Below are 7,053 nucleotides of genomic sequence, written 5' to 3' on the forward strand. Positions count from 1 at the left end.
ATGATTGTACCTTCCCATCAGCTGAGAATTGTAGTGGCTTTATGACTTTAAGGTTTTTTTAATTAAAAAATTTTCAGCTTTATTAAGGTATAGTTGACCCAAAGTATATATATTTAAGGTGTATGATTTGATGTTTTAATATGTTTACATCGTGAAATGATCATCACAGTCAAGCTAATTAACCTATCCATCACCTCACATACTATAATGTGGGAAGAGGAAAAATATTTTTTTCATCCCCTAGTTTTGATGACCATGAAAGTTTTGGATACCCTACTGCTGGAGTCCAGCTCCAGCAGGCAGGGGATCAGCCTGAAGGGATGAGTGGTGTTGGTGGGAAATGGTGTAGCCTCTGACTTGAGGTATGGGACTACATGTTTATTTCAAGCATCAAGTTCTCTTTTATACTTTCTTTTTTTTAAATATGGAATGCTTCATGAATTTGCATGTCATCCTTGCACAGGGGCCATGCTAATCTCTGTATCATTCCAATTTTAGTATATGTGCTGCTGAAGGGAGCACATACTTTTTCAAAAGCATTAGGTCAGAGGTTTGACATTTTCTGTTCCCCCTTACCCAGATTATTGTCTCATTGTTGCCCTTCAAACAGAGTTCCTGCTTCAGCGATTCTCTCAGAATAGTGTTTACTTGTGATTACATTGTAACTGATGCTTATGTCTGGGCTGCATACACATTCCTCAGTTTATTTCTTATCTTTCTAAATCCTGCTTGCCCCTAGTATCCTAAGCTCATTATCTCCTAAAAGGGCTTCTAACTGTTCTTAATTATTCCTAATCCCTAAACTCAGAAAATTTCCTTTGCCATGAACATTTCCCTCACAAACAGGTCTCAGATAACAATCCTTCCCAAGGCCTCAAGCTTCCACCTACCTGCTCATCCTAGGACATTCTTTGTAAAAATCTTTGAACAAATGTCAATGGTTACTTTATAGATTATTTTCTGGGCACAACTGCAGAAGGCTTTGTGCTTTCTCATGCTTCTCTCAAGAACAATAAGCACCTTAACATTCTTTCCAGCCAACTCAACGAAGAAAGGAAGAAAAAAGTCAGAATCACAAGAGCTAACCCCTTCATCCTGAGTCTGTGCCTGTGGAATGAGGAGAGGGGGCTGGAGCTGTGCCTCCATTTTGTCAGTAATGCCTAACCTGTCTCCCAACACCCTACTCATTCCGGAAACTACTAGTGAGATCCTGGGACAACAAGTAAAAGCTGGAAAAAAGGTAAGAATTCTTACCATGCCAGCCTTCTGCATTTCTATCTGTGGTGTCTGGTTGAGAAAGGAAGGCAAGAATTTTTCTTTGTCTTCTTTCTCTCCAAACGTAGAATAGGAGAAAACATTTGTGTAGACCACTTCTTTTGGTTTGGGCAGCTTTGATTATTTGATATCAATCCAATTCTCTCCCAAGGGAGGATTTAATTTTTTTTTTTTGTCTTTGTCTTTGGTCTTATTTGTCATAATGAAAAGAATCATAAGATAAAACATAAACATAAGTCCTATAAGCCTACCACCTGAGCTGGCCTCAAAAATAGGTGAGTTTAATTTTCACTGGACTGTCCTCTGTTTGGATGAACTATGTGGTGAGTCATCAGCTTTTAAAAATATTTATTTATTTGTATTTATTTATTTGGCTGGACTGGGTCTTAGTTGTGGCATGCGGAATCTCTCAGCGGCTGTGAACTCTAAGTTGTGGAATAGGAGATATCTAGTTCCCTAACCAGGGAATGAACCTGGGCTTCCTGCATTGGGAACACAGAATCTTAGCCACTAGACCACCAGGAAAGTCCTTTATCATGCCTAATTAACCTAGGAGAAGGGAAATACCCAAATCTAGCAGGCTCTAGCCTTCCACCCGGGAGAAGTGAAATCTCTAACTCCTGTGCACTCTAGCCATACTGTTCCAGGTAAGGCTGGTGTGGAGATGAAGAAGCACTTATGTATGAGGTTTATAGTTCAGACGCGCTGGCTCACTAAAACACTCAGACTTAATCATAAGACTATAGAATGCTTCGCCTCCCCCCAGGATTTAAACCACATTACTTAAGGCCTATTTACAGCAGTTATTTTTAACTAGCATATCTTGCCCAGCTACCAAGAAAAAAATCACAAGAAAAAAAAGCAAAAAACACAGTTGGAAGAAAGAGAGGGCAAACTTCAGAACCAGGCTCAGAGGTGACAGGGATGTTGAAATGATCAGACTGGAAATTTAAGACCACTATGATTAACAGGCTAAGGGCTCTAATGGATAGAGTAGATAGCATGCAAGAACAGATGAATAAGATGAGCAGATAGATGGAAATTCTAAGGAAGAATCAAAAGAAATGCTAGTGATCCAAAACACTGCGATAGAAATAAAGAATGCTCTTGATGGACTTAGTAAGCTAGAGACAGCTGATGAAACAATCTCTAAGCTTGAGGATCTCTCAACAGAAACCTCTAGAAGATAATGTCAGCAAGCTGGCAGAATAGGAGGTTACCAGCCCTCGTCCTCCCACAAAAACAGTGATTCGGGGCTTCCCTGGTCAGTGGTAAGAATCCACCTGCCAATGCCGAAGACACCTTTGCATCCCTGGTCTGGGAAGATTCCACATGCCGCCAGACAGCTAAGCCCATGTGCCGCAACTACAGAACCTGTACTCTACAGCCCGGGAGCTACAACTACTGAAGCCCAAACATTCAAGAGCCTGTGCTCCGCAACACGAGAAGCCGGTGCAATGAGAAGCCGGTGCACCGCAACCAGAGAGGAGCCCCCGCTCACCGCAACTAGAGAAAAGCCTGAGCAGCAACAAAGACCCAGCACAGCTGAATAAACAAAAAGTTAAAAAAAAAACAAAAAAAGCCCCAAACCAATTATTTGGTGGCCATCACAGATAACAGTGCTTTTGTGGGAGCTTTGGGATCCAGGTAGAAGTTTGTAAGCCCCTAGGTGAGCCCAAGACTGAGGAGGGCCTCTTTGAGAAGGCAGACCCTGCATCCCGGTGGCCGGGCCATGGACCGTGGCCACAGCGGCAGGCCCAGAAGAGCCCTCTACCCCCGTGGACTCGGCTCCAGGCCTGCTTATCTATGGTCATGGCCTCAGCAGGGGAACTAGGGAGTGTCACACTTGTCATGCCGCTGGAATGACCCACAGACTGGAGAGCTAACTGCACACCTGGAAGCAGGCCCTTCTGCTTTGCTCTCCCGTGGTCCTGGAAGCAATCCTGATCACCGGTGGCCCTGGGTGAGCCATGCCAATCGGCACCTCTAGTCACAGGTGTGTCGACTGCAGGTTTGACTGTGGGCAGCCCCACGACCCAGCTCCGGCCCCGTGCTGTGACAGGCCAGAGGTAGTTGTGCCAGTCCAGGGGTCCAGCAGGGGCCTGCCCAAGCTCACCCCAGTCATGCCCCTGTCACCTGTGGGCCTGACTGTGGACCTGGGAGTGCCCATGAGACCTGGCCTCAGTCCACCTCAACCCTGGTCCCAGAGACACTCCGTTAAGTCTTCGGATCTTTGAGGAACCACTCCTGCCTGGGCCACTGGTAATAAGCCCACTATGTATGCATTTATGCTTAATTGTTTCCATTGTGTACAACTCTTTGTGACCTCGTGGACTGTAGCCCACCAGGCTCCTCTGTCCATGGGATTCTCCAGGCAAGAATACTAGAGTGGGTTGACATGCCCTCCTCCAGGGGATCTTCCTGACCTAGGGATGGAACACGAGTCTCCTGTGTCTCCTGCACTGCAGGTGGGCTCCTCTACCTCTAAGCTCCTGGGGGAAGCCCAGTAAGCCCCCTAACCAGACCCAATTGCAGACCCAGAAACAATTCCATGACCCAGCTCCAGCCTGGCTTTACCACCACCCTGGAGGCAGTCTTGTTGTCCAGGGACCCAGCAGGAGAAAACCAGGAGAAAGCCCTGCCAAAACCAGTCTGTAGAGACTAGAAGAGGTATCTGTTCCTTCAAATGCACAGACACCAGTGTAAGTCTACAGTTCAGTTCAGTCACTCAGTCGTGTCTGACTCTTTGTGACCCCATGAATTGCAGCACGCCAGGCCTCCCTGTCCATCACCAACTCTCGGAGTTCACTCAGATTCATGTCCATCAAGTCAGTGATGCCATCCAGCCATCTCATCCTCTGTCGTCCCCTTCTCCTCCTGCCCCCAATCCCTCCCAGCATCAAAGTCTTTTCCAATGAGTCAACTCTTCGCATGAGGTGGCCAAGTACTGGAGTTTCAGCTTCACCATCATTCCCTCCAAAGAAATCCCAGGGTTGATCTCCTTCAGAATGGACTGGTTGGATCTCCTTGCAGTCCAAGGGACTCTCAAGAGTCTTCTCCAACACCACAGTTCAAAAGCATCAATTCTTTGGCGCTCAGCCTTCTTCACAGTCCAACTCTCACATCCATACATGACTACTGGAAAAACCATAGCCTTGACTAGATGGACCTTAGTCGGCAAAGTAATGTCTCTGCTTTTGAATATACTATCTAGGTTGGTTATAACTTTTCTTCCAAGGAGTAAGCTTCTTTTAATTTCATGGCTGCAGTCACCATCTGCAGTGATTTTGGAGCCCCCCAAAATAAAGTCTGACACTGTTTCCACTGTTTCCCATCTATTTCCCATGAAGTGATGGGACCGGATGCCATGATCTTCGTTTTCTGAATGTTGAGCTTTAAGCCAACTTTTTCACTCTCCTCTTTCACTTTCATCAAGAGGCTTTTTAGTTCCTCTTCACTTTCTGCCATAAGGGTGGTGTCATCTGCATATCTGAGGTTTTTGATATTTCTCCTGGCAATCTTGATTCCAGCTTGTGTTTCTTCTAGTCCAGCGTTTCTCATGAAGTACTCTGCATATAAGTTAAATAAGCAAGGTGACAGTATACAGCCTTGACGTCCTCCTTTTCCTATTTGGAACCAGTCTGTTGTTCCATGTCCAGTTCTAACTGTTACTTCCTGACCTGTATACAGATTTCTCAAGAGGCAGGTCAGGTGGTCTGGTATTCCCATCTCTCTCAGAATTTTCCACAGTTTATTGTGATCCACACAGTCAAAGGCTTTGGCATAGTCAATAAAGCAGAAATAGATGTTTTTCTGGAACTCTCTTGCTTTTTTGATGATCCAGAGGATGTTGGCAATTTGATCTCTGGTTCCTCTGCCTTTTCTAAAACCAGCTTGAACATCTGCAAGTTCACAGTTCACGTATTGCTGAAGCCTGGCTTGGAGAATTTAGAGCATTACTTCACTAGTGTGTGAGATGAGTGCAGTTGTGCGGTAGTTTGAGCATTCTTTGGCATTGCCTTTCTTTGGCATTGGAATGAAAACTGAACTTTTCCAGTCCTGTGGCCCCTGCTGAATTTTCCAAATTTGCTGGCATATTGAGTGCAGCACTTTGACAGTATCATCTTTCAGGATTTGAAATAGCTCAACTGGAATGCCATCACCTCCACTAACTTTGTTTGTAGTGATGCTTTCTAAGGCCCACTTAACTTCACATTTCAAGATGTCTGGCTCTAGATGAGTGATCACACCATTGTGATTATCTGGGTCGTGAAGATCTTTTTTGTACAGTTCTTCTGTGTATTCTTGCCACCTCTTCTTAATATCTTCTGCTTCTGTTAGGTCCATACCATTTCTGTCCTTTATCGAGCCCATCTTTGCATGAAATGTGCACCGGCCGCAGCAGGAGCCACCCCGCGTCCGAGGCCAGGGGCGGAGCCAGAGGCCCCGGGCATCGGCGGGGAGGAGTAACCCCACGCCCGAGGCCAGGGTGGCGACTCGGAGGAGGAATCCCACACTCGAGGTCTGGGGCGGCGGCCGGGAGGAGCAACGCCACATCCAAGGAGTGGTGGCTGCGTGGGCACAGGAGGGCCTAGAGGAACCATTCCACGTTGAAGGTCAGGAAGGGCAGCGGTGAGGAGATACCCCTCGTTCAAGGTAAGGAGCAGTGGCTGCGCTTTGCTGGAGCAGCCGTGAAGAGATACCCTATGCCCAAGGTAAGAGAAACCCAAGTAAGATGGTAGGTGTTGCAAGAGGGCATCAGAGGGCAGACACACTGAAACCGTACTCACAGAAAACTAGTCAATCTAATCACACTAGGACCACAGCCTTGTCTAACTCAATGAAACTAAGCCATGCCTGCGGGGCAACCCAAGACGGGAGGGTCATGGTGGAGAGGTCTGACAGAATGTGGTCCACTGGAGAAGGGAATGGCAAGCCACTTCAGTATTCTTGCCTTGAGAACCCCATGAGCAGTATGAAAAGGCAAAATGATAGGATACCAAAAGAGGAACTCCCCAGGTCAGTAGGTGCCCAATATGCTACTGGAGATCAGTGGAGAAATAACTCCAGAAAGAATGAAGGGATGGAGCCAAAGCAAAAACAATACCCAGCTGTGGATGTGACTGGTGATAGAAGCAAGATCTGATGCTGTAAAGAGCAATATTGCATAGGAACCTGGAATGTCAGGTCCATGAATCAAGGCAAATTGGAAGTGGTCAAACAAGAGATGGCAAGAGTGTACGTCAACATTCTAGGAATCAGCGAACTAAAATGGACTGGAAGGGGTGAATTTAACTCAGATGACCATTATATCTACTACTGTGGGCAGGAATCCCTCAGAAGAAATGGAGTAGCCATCATGGTCAACAAGAGAGTCCAAAATGCAGTACTTGGATGCAATCTCAAAAATGACAGAATGATCTCTGTTCATCTCCAAGGCAAACCATTCAATATCATGATAATCCAAGTCTATGCCCCAACTAGTAATGCTGAAAAAGCTGAAGTTGAACGGTTCTATGAAGACCTACAAGACCTTTTAGAACTAACATCTAAAAAAGATGTGCTTTTCATTATAGGGGACTGGAATGCAAAAGTAGGAAGTCAAGAAACACCTGGAGTAACAGGCAAATTTGGCCTTGGAGTACAGAATGCTCTATTAGCAAAGGCTAATAGAGTTTTGCCAAGAGAACACACTGGTCATAGCAAACACCCTCTTCCAACAACACAAGAGAAGACTCTACACATGGACATCACCAGATGGTCAACACCGAAATCAGA

General features: G+C 45.9%; 1 non-coding gene across 1 annotated transcript; it reads right to left on the reverse strand.

Annotated features, from left to right (window-relative positions):
- Positions 1 to 418: 418 nt before the first annotated feature.
- LOC120875777 lies at positions 419 to 522 on the reverse strand. The gene has a single exon (XR_005724076.1). It is a non-coding gene; the product is annotated as a U6 spliceosomal RNA (small nuclear RNA).
- Positions 523 to 7,053: the final 6,531 nt, after the last annotated feature.

The sequence above is a fragment of the Oryx dammah genome, unplaced genomic scaffold (assembly GCF_014754425.2).
Source record: "Oryx dammah isolate SB20612 unplaced genomic scaffold, SCBI_Odam_1.1 HiC_scaffold_16, whole genome shotgun sequence".
Lineage (NCBI taxonomy): Eukaryota > Metazoa > Chordata > Mammalia > Artiodactyla > Bovidae > Oryx > Oryx dammah.